Source organism: Malaclemys terrapin, chromosome 5 (assembly GCF_027887155.1).
Source record: "Malaclemys terrapin pileata isolate rMalTer1 chromosome 5, rMalTer1.hap1, whole genome shotgun sequence".
NCBI lineage: Eukaryota > Metazoa > Chordata > Testudines > Emydidae > Malaclemys > Malaclemys terrapin.
This window is the reverse complement of record NC_071509.1, coordinates 107,259,640-107,277,136: the sequence shown is the minus strand read 5'-3', so window position 1 is coordinate 107,277,136 and position 17,497 is coordinate 107,259,640. Positions and strand designations below refer to the sequence as shown.

Below are 17,497 nucleotides of genomic sequence, written 5' to 3'. Positions count from 1 at the left end.
TACTACCACATTGCTGTCACGGCTAAATGCCAGGATTCCTATACTATAGACAACATTAATCTCTACATTGACTTGATGTTAACCGGGTTCCAAACATTTGCCAGAGCTTGTATGGATAAAGTAGCTATGTTCTTTAGCATTTGGCAAAAGAAAATGAAACATACAGAAACCATGCTGCAAGAGCAGATCCAATCCATTATTGTTCTAACCAAGTTTTACCTGGAGTTTGTAACGAGATTAAAGCAGGTTATTGAACGGGACTTGGATAAACCATTTCTGTTTTACACGAATACGGCTTCTAACCCAATACTAGCTGTAGTGAGACGGAACCAAGGATGGGGGGCTCTTGGGATGTAGTCAGTGATGTTGGAGTCATCCCTTCCTGCATCAGTTTTGCATTGGGGGTGTGACATTATTGATATAATCTAGGACCATACAGATCATTGTTGCAACCACGGTCCTGTAGTGGCACCAAAGCCGGTAGAAAGGAGGTCAAATAAGGGCTCTAAGACAAGGTTCTGGTTAGGATTATGCTAGCTGGATGCATATATCATTGTTGTATTTAAAGTATTGGCTCTATACTGTCTGTATTTCAAAATCATGCTGTGCTTCTAGGTGACACCCCAGACAAGTCAGTGTCAGCTCTGCCTAGCCTGCTTGACGGCCCATTAAGGACCATCGGCTATACAACTGACCCATTGAGAGAATGCAAATACGCCTTGTAACTCAGCAAAGTAGGCAGGGACTTGCCCATGTGACTCCAGACTCCATTTTGCTGTAGTTTTCCATAGTAAGGACAAAGAGGTGTTCTTACACCTGGAAAAGACTAGAAAAGGCTGATGCCTCATCTCCATCTTGTCTTCAATCCTGCTTCTTACCTCTGGAGGGACTTTGTGTAGAGCTGCCGTTTGTAGCAAAGGACTGATGACCCATCCCAGCTGGGGATGTACTCCAGAGACTTGATTTGAACCTGCAGTTTAGTCTATCACTGCTGAAAGCCTGAACCAATAACCTTGCCCTTACTCCAGTATCAGAGGGGGAGCCGTGGTTGTTGCTTTTTACAGATTCAGACCGAGGCTCCTGGGGCACCTTTAAGACTAACAGAAGGATTGGGAGCGTAAGCTTTCGTGGGTAAGAACCTCACTTCTTCAGATGCGAGATGACTTGCATCTGAAGAAGTGAGGTTCTTACCCACGAAGGCTTACACTCCCAATCCTTCTGTTAGTCTTAAAGGTGCCCCAGGAGCCTCTGTTGCCATTACCGTATGTCATGGATCCCATTTAACCAATTCTCTCTCTCTCATCTATATCTTTTTCCTTTTATGAAGAAACCTTTAGATTCTAAAGGATTGGCAACAGTGTGATTTGTGGGTAAGATCTGATTTGTATATTGACCTGGGGCTTGGTCCTTTGGGATCAAGAGAACCTTTTTTCTTTTGCTGAGGTATTGGTTTTCATAACCATTTGTCCCCATACCAAGTGGCACGGTTGGTGATACTGGGAAACTGGAGTGTCTAAGGGAACTGCTTGTGTGACTTGTGGTTAGCCCGTGGGGTAGGACCAAAGTCTTCTTTGTCTGACCGCTTTGGTTTGCGCAGCGGTAGAAAAACCCAGCCTTGGTCTAACTGCCCTGTTTTAAGCCATTTGTCCTGAATTGGCACTCTCACTTGGGTCCCACCAGAACCAGTATTTACCCCAGCTGTTGTTCCCCTACTGGGAAGGGGCCCAGAAATCAACCGTGTTCTCTCCTTTCGAGTGGCTGTATGGGAGGAGAGTAAGGGGACCTGTGGACTTGTTGAGGGACGAATGAGAGGGGAAGGCCTCCCCGATGGAAAATCAGAAGTGGAGTATGTACTGACTTTCTGGGAAAAGCTTGCTGAGCTCATGGACTTGGCCGGGGAGAATTTAGCCAGGGCCCAACGTAAGCAAAAGGTCTGGTACAACCGCCCAGCGCGTTCCCGCTCCTATGCTACCGGGGACCAGGTGACAGCTCTCATTCCCATAAGAAAGAACAAACTACAGGCTGCCCGGGACAGGCCCTTTAAGGTCATCAAGCAGCTGAATGAGATCAACTATGTAGGGAAACCCTTGCGGCCAGAGTCAGGCGCCAGCACAGTGAGAGTCCATGAAAATGTTACATTTCTTCTGGGATGATTAGATCCTCAACAGCTGAACACATCTTTATGAAACTTAGTCAACCTAAGAATGGCCATACTGGGTCAGACCAAAGGTCCAGCTAGCCCAGTACCCGGTCTTCCACCAGTGGCCAATGCCAGGTGCCTCACAGGAAATGAAAACAACAAGTCATCATGCGATCCACCCCATCGCCCATGCCCAGTTTTGGGCAAACAGAGGCTAGGGACACCATCCCTCTTTCCAACAGATTTTGCAATTTAAAGCAGATTCACCCAGTCCCTTAACTGCCATCATAAAGACACACGTACATATGCTGGACGTGGATGTTCAAGAAGCAAACTTTTACATTTCTACCTTTCTTGTAGGACTCTCCGGGCCAAATGTTTAACAGACCTCCTTACAGGCTTCAACATTTGTAGGCAGATTTCTTTGCATGGCAAATTGATCAGTTACATGTAGTTTCTGGATTTGCTTAAGACTTTGTGCAAATGCCAAGGTTTGGTCCTAAAAGATCTGTTAGCTAGCAGTCAACAGGAAACCAAAACCTACTTCTAAAGCAGATAACTAAAAGTTACCTATTGACTTTGAAATATTGGCCCCACCTCCTCAGTATCTACTGCCTGTCCATTAGTCCTTCCCAGAAGGTCAGTAACAAGAGTAGCCACTTTTATACAGAAAATATGGGCATGCCAAGAAAAGACACCATCAAGGTGAGTTGTCCTAACCCCCTACAACAAGGTATCATGTGGATGTTAAATTGAGGGGAAGACAGTCCCTAAAGTAACAGATTTTTGTTTGAGACTTCCAGCTATGCACAACAGAAGCAGGAAACAACCCCCCTGCCCATCCCAGATGAAGCCCTGGCTGCAGCAATACATGCCTTTACCTTCCACTCTACTGCCTCAATCAGCCCAATCAAGATGAAGCTTCAATTGGTCCAGCATGCTGGCCAAACTCCTGACAGCATCACCTTGGCAACAGCTTATTAGGCCACGGTCAACGCTCTGGAGTGTCTCCCCAGTGCTGGATTTGCTTTGCGGTCCTAGGCCTAATCTATAAAGCCCCAATAATGTGAGCTAGATCGGGGCTCTGTGCAACCCTTCAAGAATACACCAAGCCACACAGGAAATATGACTGACAGCGCTTGGGGGGGCGGAAAACAAAACAACAACAAGCCCACCACTCACTGCACAAGTTACACTTCCCTCTGGAGCCGAGAGCCCTCACCTGTGGAGCATCCCTCTGCTGGGGATCAGGAAGAGCCCATATATTTTACAAAATAAAATGCTGGAACATCCTTGAAGGCCTGCCCCAATAGAGGGCAATGGGGCAACCGTCTATTTCTGGAATGGGACACATTTTGAAAATAGATCCCAGAGGGCTCATTTCTATACAGCAATGAACAATTCTTGTTCTAAATAGAATGGTGTTAGCCACCTATATAAAGTATTCGAGCGATGGCTGTTTTACTGTTGGCTAGTGTAGATACATACCCAGCAGCACTTGGCCATGGCACCAGCTGCACTATTACCTAGTGCTTCTATTTTGTGAATTACACTGGGGGGGGATGTGATCCTTTAGTTGGGTTTATTTTCTTCTTTGGGGAATCACGGCTTGCTATGCCAGTGAACAAATGAGTCAGGGGATCTCAGGTCTCTTTGCACGTATGGAATAGGCACATGTATGTATACAAATGAACTGATGTCTGCATGGATATGTTCTGCTTCACCCCACCCCCCCTACTTTTTGCAGTCCAGCATCTTGAGAGTGACAAACACACAAGCAATTCTGAACCATGCAGGTTATGACCTCAGACAGTTAGTGAGCTGGTGAAAAAGGAGTATTTAAGAAAGCATATAATTACAGGAAAATTTAAATGCCACAGTTTTTGGCAAGAGTAGTTCAATCGGGGCTAAGGAAACTGAGGCATTTAGACAGACATGCATACCTGGTTGGATGGTCTCTACACTATGCTGTTTAAGACCCTTTATCAAGGCTTTCCATTGGCATTTATACCTGGGAAGAGGAAGAGTTCTGATCTTAGGTTGAAATAATCCTGGGAAATGTAGTTCAGCAAGGGACTACAATCATTTGAATTCGCTGAATTGCAGCATCAAGTCTGTTCTATTATTCTGAGCTACAATGGCTCAGAACTACTCTACCACAAAAGATCCCACATTCCTTCTGCCTTTGAAAAACATAATTAGGGCACTGACAAACATTTAGTTTCAGATTTTCAAAAGGTAGAATGGTGGGAGCTGGCAGGTATGGGGCACTTTTGAAAGTCTGGCCGCTTCACTAAAGCGCCCAAATGGGAACTGAGCTCTTGAAAATGTGGCAACAAGGGATCAATTCTGCTACAGCACATACGTCCGGTGTCTTAGTAGTAAAGTTTCGCACTGGATTCAGGGGATGACTCATGGAATGAAAGTACTGCTCAGTGAAAGTAAAGGAGAGAGGAAGCCAGCCCTTAATGCACAGAATGGGCCTTTTCTAGTGTGGCGTTTATTTATTGTTCCAAGGCAGCACAATTTATGTAGAATTAAAACAAACAAAGACAACCTACAACCAAATTTGGGCTAGGCCAGGAGCTAAGTAAATTCAAAGGTTAGCAGCACAATTATTTATATGACTTACCAGCAATACTTATCCCATCCAAAAAAGAAGAAGTTCCAAGTAGGCAATCTTGGAGTTCATTTCTTCCAAAGGACCTATGGAATATCGAAGTAAACATTTCAAAAGCACGTGCAACCTGGAGTTGTTCCCCCACCCCCTGAACCGTGTATCCAATATGGACAAAGTAAATCACTTCATGTTAACTTGCTGTTGAAAGAATCCCTTCTGCAGAGAGGGGTCTAGCAGCACATGTACTCACGCAATATAGAAGTGGCCAAGGTCAGTCAGTCAGTCATTTACTGGTCACCAAAGGTGCTGTCATCAGCTGGATGTAGACTAGGGCTGAGATACAGTGCTTGCCGTGAGGGGTAGGAAAAGAGAGAGCGGACAAGGAAAACTACAAAAGTGTAGTTGTTTCAGACACGCTGCAATTAAAGGAATTTAAGAAAAAGCATTGTAACAGGGTTTACTCACCACCCTGCACGGCCTCATGGCCAGGCATGGCATCACAGTATCCTTGTGGGGTAGCAGCCCTTGTCAACAGTCACTCTGGGGCTGTGGTGGTTTCTTTTAGATAACTCACCCCTCCAGCCAGGGCACAGTCTTTAGTGCGGATGGCTGACCCTGGAAGGAACAGACTAAAGTTCTAAACTCTCTTAATAGAAATCAGAAGCTTCCAGCCTCTCCACAGCTCTTCTTCAGCGAGGTCACATTCAGACTGCAGCCCCCTTCCTGGGCTCAGCTACCCTTGTACACCACTTGCTGAGGGCTAGTAGGGGAATCCAGTCCCAATCTCAATTCTGGGTTACAGCCCAGGGCCATGGACTGCACAACCAAGTCAAATCCTCTACCCATAGTGCAGTTTTCCCTGCACCATTTCCTTCCTCACCTCTTTCCTTCCCTTCTCGGTCTCCCAATCTGTCCCCTGGGTGCTCACTCAAGCCCCTGCAGGCACCTTTTGACTCTCTGCATTCTCTTTCCTCCAGCCCTTCCTCAGCTGGGCCCACTCAGTAGTTAAACCTGGAATCACCTAATTTCTCTCAGGTGGGGCCCATTCTGTAATCAGGGCTGGCTTAGTCAGAGGCTCTCTATTATTATCTCAGAGCTCTGGATGAGCTCTGAGAGTTGATCTCTCTCTTTCCATATATATATAAAAAAATTATTGTCAGGCTTTGGCTCTGATCCTCTTACACCAATCACTGTAACTGACTTCTACTCTGGGTTATCTGGTTTCTTTTCATGATATTGGTCTCATGTTGGGCCAGATTCTCTCCCCCTTATGTTGACTAGTACAATACCCCACAAGCAAGCCCCATTGAAATCAGTGTTAGTAGAGTGAGGTATTACTCAGTGTGAGTAGGGGTGACAGAATCTTGCCTATTATGTCTAACTAGTCTTTCTACACGTAGCAATACCAATTAAAGGCTGTTTTCTAAAGATTACACTTTTAAAAGTAGATTTTTCTCCCTGCCTAATGCAGCTGCCATCTTGTCCTTAAGATGCAGCATGTTCCAGTCACTCTGTTTTCTCGGTCATGGAAAATTTCTCTTTGTTCAGTCTTTGGGCCCAATTCTGAGAAGTGCTCAGCACCCACTAGTTCAGTGGGAGTTCAGGGTGATCAGGACCTTGCAGGAAGTGGTTAGTGTCTCTTAGGGTTAAGCCCTTTCTTTGATGTTTTTCCTTGACCTGAAATGAAAACAAATCTAGACCGAAGAGTATGTTTTACTCTGTGAGTATGAGCATGAAAAACATCCTTCCTGAGACGTGGAATCACCTTTCCCATAGCTTGGCGGTTCTTCACCTTGTGTAAGATTTTGTGTTTAGGTAACAACTATAGCACCTCTGTCTTGTCTATTTATGTCCTTCTGCTTGTACGTCAGTCTGTGTTGTGATTAGGGTGACCAGCTGTCCCGATTTTGGGGTCTTTTTCTTATATAGGTTCCTATTACCCCCCCACTCCCTGTCCCGATTTTTCACATTTGCTGTCTGGTCACCCTAGTTGTGATCCTGTGTGTCATATCAGTGCACTTGCATTTCCTCATACATTATACAAAGAAGTATCAGACAGATGTTCAAGGAGCAGATTTATACCACACAGATTTATACCTGGGGAGGATTGATGCATTCTGACTTGCATATTTAGTCTATGTTTTTGAAAGTCAGAAAATGTCAACATAAAAGCTAGTTTAACATTTGATTATTTTCCAAATGTCAGTTGCATTGATGCTGCAATTATCTGCGCATTTGACCATCACCAGCGTGAACCCACAGTCAAGTAACCGAAAACAATCACCCCACTAAATATGAAATTGGTCTTTTGTGAAAGGAGTTGTGCTGAAGGGTTGCCACGTTGTCAGAAGTTCAGACGAATATAGGCCGAGATGAGCTTTTCTTTTAGCCAAAAAGTTCCCCGAGGTTGGAAAGCCCCTCAAGAGAAATTAGGATTAAAGGGGTTTAGTTGATGGCCCTTACTGGTTATCTAACACAGTTTTGGTCTAACAGGGAGATGAAGCTATCCATAAAAGGAAAAGTACAGGCAAGCTTGACAGAGACCGAGAGAGAGAGGAAAAGGAGGAGAAATGATGTGGGAAATAGGCCATGACATTTGTTACGGTGCCATAATTGTTAGATGAACAGTAGGAGTAAGGGAAATATAGAAGATAATTATACAGACCTAGTGGGAAGATCTGTTATTTTCTAAAAGGTATTTCTAGACTGGACAGCCCAACAGCGTTTGGCATTTTATAAAACCTCTAGCTTGGTGAAACAGTTTTTATGATGGTGTCAGGACAATAAAGATAACAGTGTCTAGTAGAATGGAGAAAACATCCTCCCCAAAACAGAAATGGTGGAACAGTAAACTGGGTGCCTTGTATAAATATACAGGGATGAACGCGAAGAAAAAAGACACTAAAAATTGTGAAAAGAAACCACCACAGGAAAAATCCGTCTCTCGCTTAGCAAGAAAATGAGGCGAGAAACACAGAACACATGGGACCAAATGGGGCCACCTCTCATCAAAGCTCAAAAATCTGGCTTTGGGTGGACTGTTTTGCCCCTGAGCCTGCTGGGTTGCCAAGGAATAGCTGCAGTGGTGCTCTAGTGGTAGAGACAAATGGGGTTCCTATACACCTCATCCATTGGTTGTCACCTACTACAGCACAGAGCTGTCTAGTGGCTACACCCGCAGCCCTCCATTCTGTTGCAAAGAAAGGCACCACAAGAGTTCAAGGGCATAGAGACTTCCCAGCACACACTCTCAGCACAGTACCGCTATTCTGCTTGTATTCTGGTCTGGTATATAAACAGAGGATAGGGCAGCATGTGTGACTTAATATAGTGGTTGACTAGTTTCTAAAATGTTTGGGAGGTTTCCTACTCTAGGAGGTGCCGGCTTTCATTCTTTTCCACAGCAAAACTGAGCAAAACGGAAGGATGTGTAATCTGATTTCATGAGGTCTTGCCCAAGAAAAGCAAGTATGTCTTAGACCACTTCACCTTTTTACATTGTAGAGACAGTCTCCCTTTGTACAGCTTATAGCCAGTCTAGAGTATCTTCTATCCTGAGATGCAGGACTGAAGGGGATAGGCCTGGGAAATACTTCAGTAACCGCAACACATTTTCAGTGTGTATATTTTCCTCACATAATGTAGGGATATTAAAGAAGGTACTAACAGTGATTCCCCCAAGAGACAGTGACCCCCTCATAATTTGGCCCCCACACTTTAAAATCCAACAGTTTCACCAAGTACAAAAATCTCTTGGGTCTTCTGTTAAAACTTGTAAGCTACTGTCTGTAGAAACCATTGATTATATCTATCCTGTGACTACTATGTAAAACTTACAAACAAGTTAACTTTGTTATACAATGTAAACAAACACTATAAGCTGTTAAGTGTCTTTCACTTCATTCAACTGCTCCTAGGACAGACCCCCACCCTCTGTGATTAAAGGGCCGGGAGTCTCAAATGAATTAGCACACACTCTGAAAGTGGTGGAGACAGTAAATTAAAATATGGTTAAGGGATGGAATGTATGCTGATGAATGCTTGATATACATGGATGGTTAGGGAGGTGCCAGCCTAGAAAAGGAGTATCCATCGGCCGAAGAATGTGTCAAGTGGATGACCAGAAACCCCCGGAGGGTAAACTGGGACCCACCCCATCACCTGGAAGGATGAGAAACACAAACTTTGGACAGTGTGGAGCCACCAGGAATGTGCCACTTTGGACAGGAATGTGTGCCATCTGCTGATTGAGTCAACAACAGCAGGATGAAACAGTTCCCATAGACTAACATAGGAATTAATTCCTATAAGAAGGGACTCTAAAGACTGATGACTTTGAGTCTCTGGTTCTGCTGCCAGCCTCCAGGAGCATCAGGTGCACCTGACACAGACTCGGCTCCATCCTCATGACCAAGATACCTGGCCAGTAACTTGGCATGAGCAACTTCTAGGCTGGTAACTATAACACCTATACAGAACTTGAATGAATGATTGTGTGAATGAATCTCTCTCTCTCTCTCTCTATATATATATATATATGTATGTGTGTATGTATAAGAAATAAGTAGTCAAACAACGTTGTTTACTTTTATCTTTTGCTTTATCAGTATATTTACAATAAATGTGGCATCTTTGCCTTATCCCTCTTAATAAGATCCTGCTGGTTTTTATTCTATTGGTATAACATTTATGCGCTTGAACTGTTTTAAGCATTTTGCTCAATTTTACATAAGGTGGTTACATCTTTACAAAAGGAAATATGATCGTATGTATAATGTACACGTACAATGTAGCATGTGCAATAAAAAGTGATGATCCCTGGCCAATGCAATGTTATAACAAATATATACACGTGGGACTCAGTTATGGCTCTAAGAGTGGGACGGGGGAGCTGCACTGCCTGAGTGGTGGAGGTACAGAACATCACACCATGAAAATGGTACATTTCTTCTGGGAGGATTAGACCCTCAATAGCTGAACACATCTTTATGAAACTTGCGGCCACCGTCGATACCGCCTCTGGCCTTGCAGCCAAGCAAGTCAGTATGTACAGCTTTCCTCTGGGTGTCTTCTTAGGGAAACGACCCAGACTATCTACACCTACATGCTGAAATGGAACCTCAATTATGGGGAGTGGCTGGAGAGGGGCCTTGACCTGGTCCTATTGCACCTGGGAGCCATACAAACTCTTCCTCAAAGTCTAACTTCTTCATTACGCCTATAGTGCAGAGGAGAACCTCCTGACAATCATTCCATCACACCGTTCTTAAGCTGTGCTATGTGGAAGAATCTTTTCATCTACTTAAGAGCCATTTGAGGTTATCCATCATGTATGACTTTAGGTCTTCCTGTGGGAAAGCCAGCCACAGGTAGATAAAAGGGGAGGAAAACACCACCAATACATCCCCACTTAAGCTCACCTTTATCATCCCACCAGCAGGCTTTCATCATAGAAATAGATGACCCGATGACTTCTGCACGGAACACAAAATCTTTCCACACAAAGCGCCTGAGTGTCCGCATCACTTCTAGGGCTTTGTGAGACCTGCCTTCTGGTCCCGATCAGCGTGGTTCCATTACAGCCACCCTGCCAGGGCTGCCCCAGGCTGGAACAATGGGTGCTGGGGGTGTGAAGCTTTAAGTAATAAGAGCCACCAAACCATGGTCTCATCGTACACTGGGTTTGCAGTTTTGTTCATTTGCTTTTAGTACCCCGCAACATCTTCCCCTGGGATTTCACCCTGGGGTGGAATACAGATGCCCAACACCGCTGCTCTGCTAAGTCTGCTTTCTCTGCTTTGCAGTGTGTCTTTCAAAAATTTGAAGCAAAAATCTCAAATTTCTTATAAAAGTGCAGGAAAACTTGGGAGACTCTAACCAAATTAATGTGCACAAAAATGTTTTCATGGTTTCTTCGTGTGATTTTTCTTTTCTTGTTGAATTAAAACACATTTCTCTGCAATGATGGAAACTCCAGCACAACAGTCTGCGCTAGGGCTTGAGATCCAGAAAATGAAACGTGACCACAGGAAGGGAAGAGAATTAAACAAAGCCCAAGCAAAGGGGAAGGCAAATGTTAAAAGAGAAGGAACCAGCAAAAGTGGTGAACACTGAATTTCAATTTTAAAAAAAATATTTGAATTCTTTCATCCCAGGGACACACTTAGTAAAAAAAATACCTAATGTGACTTCTCTGCATAACCTCCTTCTGACCACATTGGAAATCATAGTCATCCATGTGGGTACCTCTCTAGTATGTTTTATTATCCTAATTGCTCATCCTGTTTTGTGATTTATTCTCAATTTTTCACTACTGTCTGCTACTTGGAGTGATCAACAGGACATGATATTCACACCTTTCAACTACATCTATTCCTCAGCTCCGGTATGAATATTAAGATCGGGAAATAACAATTAGTTAAGGTTTCATTTTCTCAGAGCACACTCTCTCCTATAGTTTCACAGAAGGAAGAGACCGACGGTTTGTGCTGTCTACATTTTAAATGTGCCGTCTAAATTGGTGGAAATGGTTAAAGTTGAGATTTGCCAATATTTTTGAGGGGCCTAAACCTTTCCTCCAGAGACCCCCCTCTCCCTAATCACGCCTAGGACTCCCACGGCCTATCCAACGCCCCCATTCCCCATCTGCCCCGCCCCCCAGAGCCTCTGAACCATCCAAACCCCCCCACTCCCTGTCCCCTGACCGTCCCCCCGAGACCCTCTGCCCCTTATCCAACCCCTCGGCCCCGGCCCAGCACCTTTAACACACCGCTCAGAGGAGCGTGTCGAAGCCAGACACGCTGATGCGCCGATCCGCCGGAGCGCGCAGCCCCGCCCCCCAGAGCGCTGCTTTACCGTGTTATATCCGAATTCCTGTTATAACGGGCCGCCTTATAGCGGGGTAGAGGTGTACTTCCCCTCCACCCCTAAAGTACTCTGACTTCTACATATGTAGTGTGTTTCTATTATGATCAGGGTTGCTATTCATTCATCTGTCCTCATGAGAACTATTTCTAGCATTTCAAGGTTTGAGAAGCTTCCTAGAGACTTTTAAAAAAAATATGAACATACTAAATGACTTGCGAGCTTATGTGTGGAAGAGATATTTTCATTTAATTTATTGAGATCAATTCAATGAAAATTATATTTTTTCCCTTTGTATTTCAACCATTCCCTATTTCCTTTCAGCTCCGGCTGCTGCAACTACTGAGGTTAAAACAGAAGGATGCAGTGGAATCCCTCCTCTCTGCCGATTCTTCTCACAGTGACTTCTAACACTCCAGAACACTTGACGTGTTATGCGATACATTCACTCTGTCCTCATCATATAGCGGAGCTTGAGACGTTTCCTAGAGACATTTATAAAATATGTGAACTGAGCATAAGACTTGTAAGATGATGAGGTGTAGAAAGATATTTTCATTTCATGTATTGACGTTAATAAAGGGAAACATTTATTTTTCCCTTTGTGTTTCAACCAACTCTCATTTCATTCCAGCTGAGGATGCAGTGACTACAGAGCTTAAAACAGTTGGAGGAAGTTGTATCGTGCAGTGGATTCCCTCCTCTCTACTGATTTTTCCCACAGTGATTTCTAAGGCTCCAAAATGCTTGACCTTGTATTATGCAATACACTCACTCCACAATGACAGGTTTCAGAGTAGCAGCCGTGTTAGTCTGTATCCGCAAAAAGAACAGGAGTACTTGTGGCACCTTAGAGACTAACAAATTTATTAGAGCATTCTTAGTCTCTAAGGTGCCACAAGTACTCCTGTTCTTTTCACTCCATAATGAAATTCCAACTGTCCATATTACAATTTATGTGATAATACTCTGTTGATTTACTCAAAGTTTAAATTGCAAAATGAAGGACATCGATGCAAAAAAGTTACAAGAAAATTAAGAAAGGGTTAAACCTTAAACATTGTTGACATAATGCGTTTGCTATATATTTCTGTGGTTCAACTCTTCTCTGATCAAAATCTCATGTCTGAACTGTAACAGGCAGCTTAAGCACAGTATAACAGCATAACAAATATGAACTGGAAAAACTTTGCAAGAAAAAAAGATGTGCATAATTTTCCTCTAATGTCAGAACGAAGGGAGAGATTTCAGGTGGCCCCAAGGGGTTTTCAAGCTTCGAGTGTCTCTGAAGGGGAACGGCAAGGTGGCAATCTGGGAAATCTTCCTGCTGCTTTTGCAAAAATCTCTCTGAAACGACCTGAGGTGAGAGTTCCATTCAGATATTCCAACACAGACTCACCAGCAAGTTGGGCATGTGGAGACATGTTTGGTTGCAGTGATGGAAAATGGGACTCTCTGACCAGGAGGTAAGGACCATAGGCGTGCGCAGCACATTGCATTAGGGTGTGCACCCAGGGATTTTTTTTTTTTAAGGCGAACGTCATAAACGTCTGGGTGTGGGAGGGGGTGCTGTGTGCGGGAAGGGGCTCAGGGCAAGGGATTGGGGGGCTGAGGAGGGGGTGTGGGATGTATGAGGAGGCTCAGGGAAGGGGGTTGAGGTGCAAGAGGGGGCGGAGTGCAGCAGGGGGCTCAGGGCAGGGGTTCAGGGGGGGTGCTGTGTGCAGGAAGGGGCTCAGGGCAAGGGATTGGGGGGCTGAGGAGGGGGTGTGGGATGTATGAGGGGGCTCAGGGAAGGGGCTTGGGGTACAGGAGAAGTGCGGAGTGCAGGAGGGGGCTCAGGGCAAGGGATTGGGATCCAGGGTGTGGCAGGGGTCTTAGGACAGGGAGTTGGGGTGCAGGAGAGGTGCAGCAGGGGGCTCAGGACAGGGAGTTGGGGTGCAGGAGGGGTACAGGGTGCAGGCAGGGGGCTCAGGGCAGGGAGTTGTGGGGCAGGGGTTAGGGGGCAAGGTGCAGGAAGGGGGCTCAGGGCAGGGGGTTGGGGTGAGAGGTGCAGTCAGGGGGCTCAGGGCAGGGAGTTGGGATGCAGAAGGGGTACAGGGTGCAGGCAGGGGGTTCAGGGCAGGGGGTTGGAGGCAGGAGGGGGCTCAGGGCAGGGGGTTGCGGGGCAAGGTGCAGGTCGGGGGCTCAGGGCAGGGAGTTGTGGGGCAGGGGTTGGGGTGAGAGGTGCAGGCAGGGGGCTCAGGGCAGGGAGTTGGGATGCAGGAGGGGTACAACGTCCAGGCAGGGGGTTCAGGGCAGGGGGTTGGGGTGAGAGGTGCAGGCCGGGGGCTCAGGGCAGGGAGTTGTGGGGCAGGGGTTGGGGGACAAGGTGCAGGAAGGGGGCTCAGGACAGGGGGTTGGGGTGAGAGGTGCAGGCAGGGAGCTCAGGGCAGGGAGTTGGGATGCAGGAGGGGTACAGGGTGCAGGCAGGGGGTTCAGGGCAGGGGGCTGGGGTGAGAGGTGCAGGCCGGGCTCAGGGCAGGGCGTTGTGGGGCAGGGGTTGGGGGACAAGGTGCAGGAAGGGGGCTCAGGACAGGGGGTTGGGGTGAGAGGTGCAGGCCGGGGGCTCAGGGCAGGGAGTTGTGGGGTAGGGGTTGGGGGACAAGGTGCAGGAAGGGGGCTCAGGACGGGGGTTGGGGTGAGAGGTGCAGGCAGGGGGCTCAGGAGAGGGAGTTGGGGTGCAGGAGGGTAGGCTGTTTGCAGGCAGGCCCGGGGCTGGGGATCTGGGCTCTCCCGCCCTGGCAGGCAGGCTCGGGGGCCGGGCTGGGCGCTTGGGGCCAGGCCGGGAAGAGGCAGCCAGGGTGGATCGCAGGGCGCCGGGCTGCTCCCAGGGCTGGACTCAAGCCCGAGGGTGCCGGGCCGGAGTCCCCGAACAGCGCCGGGGAGCAGAGCTCGCAGCCGGGCTGCGGGAGGGGGCCTGTGGGCCGGGCTCGCCCCCTGCCCCGGGCCTGCTGGGCTCAGGGGCGGCCTGACCCCCCGGGTGGTGCCCGGGCCCCTGGCCAGCGCGGGGAGCCGCAGGCGGGTTTGGGGCGCTGGAGGGGGGCAGCTGCCTTGGGGCGGGGAGCTGGGGTAGCACCCGCGCGGGCCACCTTAAGCGGCTGTGTTGGTGCTGCCGGGTGGGAGGCTGCCAGGGAGCACATGGGGCTGTTAAAGCAGCCAGCCCAGCCCTGGGGAGGGGGAGCCCGGCTGAACGGGGTGCAGGCCGGGGGCTCAGGGCAGGGCAGGGAGAGGGGGTGCAGGAGAGGTTCAGGCTTACCCGCAGCGGCGCGCTCCCCGCCTGCCAGGGCCCCATGCCGGGCCGCTCCCCGCAGCCCCGGGGGAGGGGCGGGGCAGCACAGGGCTCTGCACGCTGCCCTTGCCACGCCTCCAGGTACCTCCCCTGAAGCTCCCATTGGCCGCAGTTCCCCGTTCCCGGCCAATGGGAGCTTCGGGAGGCGGTGCCTAGAGCAACCCCTTAGCCCCAGAGACCTGCTGCCCTGATGGCTGCTTCGGAAAGCAGCGCGGGGCCTGCGGCACCACGGGGGGCAAATCCCGCGGGCCGGATGCAAAGCCCCGAGGGGCCAGATCCGGATCCGGCCCATGGGCATGAGGGTGTGTGCCCGGGCCCACCCCGTGCGCACGCCCATGGTAAGGACCTATAGTTTCCCAGGGTGAAAGGGAAGAGAGACCAATTTCTTTCATCAGAGACAAGCAGTTCAGCCTCAGTGCTAGCAGGAGAATCCATGTGGAATTATGGGGGTTTCAAATCTAGGACAAACTCACAAAGAAGTTTAGAAATTTAAATACCAACATTTTTAGAAGTACTAATCAAAATCAAGTAATATTTTATACAGGATTTAAAATGAGATGCGGTGGAATTTTAAAAGCTGTTACTATTTAGTCTATCTGTGCACTGTGACAATAGTTTCAGATCATTTTACGCCATTTGTAACAGGATCTTTATGTCAGTCATTTATTTATTGTTCCTATTTATGTAATTATCATAGGCATTTGTTTCTGATCAATAAATAATTATTTTATATAAAAGGGCAACCTATAGCAATAATGATTTGAATTAAATACCTATTGAATCAAAACGAAAAAAGGAGAAGAGAAAAGCCCTGTAATTGTTCAGCCTTAAAACCCCAATTCCAGAGAGTACTTATGCACGTGACTAACTTAAAGTACGTGAGCCATCCCACTGCTGTTAGTGCTCCAATCAGGAACATGCTTAAATACATTGATGAATCAGTGTCCCAGTTCACAATAATTCCATATTAAAAATAATAGTTACTGAATGATAATTAGCCTTTCCATTCAAACAGACCCCACACCACACCTGAACTCTGCCACCTTTTCCTATTCTACTTTTTACCAGGTTATTTTTCCCCAGAAAACCTTGGCCATTTGGATGTTTGGTGTAGTAGACGGTTGTATTGGAAGAGGCTAGATTGGTGCCCTTTCCCCCACTAAGCAAGAGTGCATGCATCCCTTAATACATATCAATTGTTAGTTTGTAATTAGCCTGTCCATACCCCATCCATCAGGTTTATGTGCATTCACATACCCTCTCCCCCCACCCAAATCAAATCAGGTTTGTATGTATCCAACACCTACGCACAATACACTTACTAGCACTGCCCCCACTATTAAGTTTGTGCTCGCATGCACTCTTATCAGGTTTGTGCCCCCACCGCCTGATCCCATTACCTTTGTGTGCACCAGATCCAATTCATTCTTGGGCATACACCACAAACAAAATTACATGTGAATAATGAGAGCAGGAAGAGGCCATTTTGTATTAGGATTATCAAAGTTTCTCTTTGTCACCTCTAAAATGCAGCTCCCCATTTGGTGGAATACATCAATCAGTTACTACTGGAATGGGGATGGGAGAGGCGGAGCAAGGGTGGAGTCGGGCCAGGGCTGGGGGTAGAGGGGGCTTGAGCACCCACCAGCGCCACTAGAGTCTGCGCCTCTGGGGGCTACCCCTTTTGCCCTCCCCCTACCGGCCTAAAATCAAGCTTGTGTGCTCATGGACTGCATGTTCCACCAACAGCCAGTTTTATGAGCACAGTGCGTCAAAATTTCAGTTGTAATGTGAATAATGACTAAAAGTTACCCTAAACCCAATAATTTAAAACTATTTGAAAAACAAAACAAAACTAGCCCTTAGACCGGACCTAGTGAGGATCTACCTCTCTACCAAATCTGGGTACGTAGACAGTATTCTGAAGAGTTGCTACTCAACCCTAGCACTGCCTAGGACAAATTTAAGCCAGACACTAAAACTGGAGATTTCTTATTTAAAGGTTTTTAAAAGAAGTCAAACAGCCACTACATTAAATGTTCCAATAGTATAAAAACAACTTGGGTGTGAGTTCTCACAATGATTGTCAATCTCCCTTTAGAGAAAAACCAGGAACATATTCCCCACTGGCAATCCCTTTTATAATGCAACCGAAAATACGGAGTTGCTAATAGGAGCCTCTGTACATTCAAAGTCAACAGATGGCGCCACTGCAGAAGCCTTTGCTTGTCTTTCCTCTGGGGTTCTAAAACAGTTTTGATGTGGGCCTAATCTTATAAAAATTGTTCTATGGACCCTTTCCTCACCTCTTCGAGATCAGGTAACACCTTCGTGGCAGGTACAGCAAATGCTTCCAAAGAAAAGTAGTACTAGGAACATATTGACAGTAATTTCAGTACTAGGAACGTGAGATCTGCCTGCTCACTGAAGACCACCATCAGGTCCTCCATGTGCCACCACCGATACATAAACCTCAACTTGGGACCTGCTGGTTTAGAGGCACGTACAAGGAGTTAACTCTGACAACAAATGCCTATCCTTTCTT

At 47.0% G+C, this 17,497-nt stretch overlaps 1 long non-coding RNA gene across 1 annotated transcript; it reads right to left on the bottom strand.

Moving 5' to 3' along the window:
• Window positions 1-11,863: 11,863 nt before the first annotated feature.
• Window positions 11,864-16,114, bottom strand: LOC128838149 (uncharacterized). Its single transcript, XR_008445110.1, has 2 exons — window positions 14,920-16,114; window positions 11,864-12,109 (listed from the first exon to the last, which is right to left on the bottom strand). It is a non-coding gene; the product is annotated as an uncharacterized LOC128838149 (long non-coding RNA).
• Window positions 16,115-17,497: the final 1,383 nt, after the last annotated feature.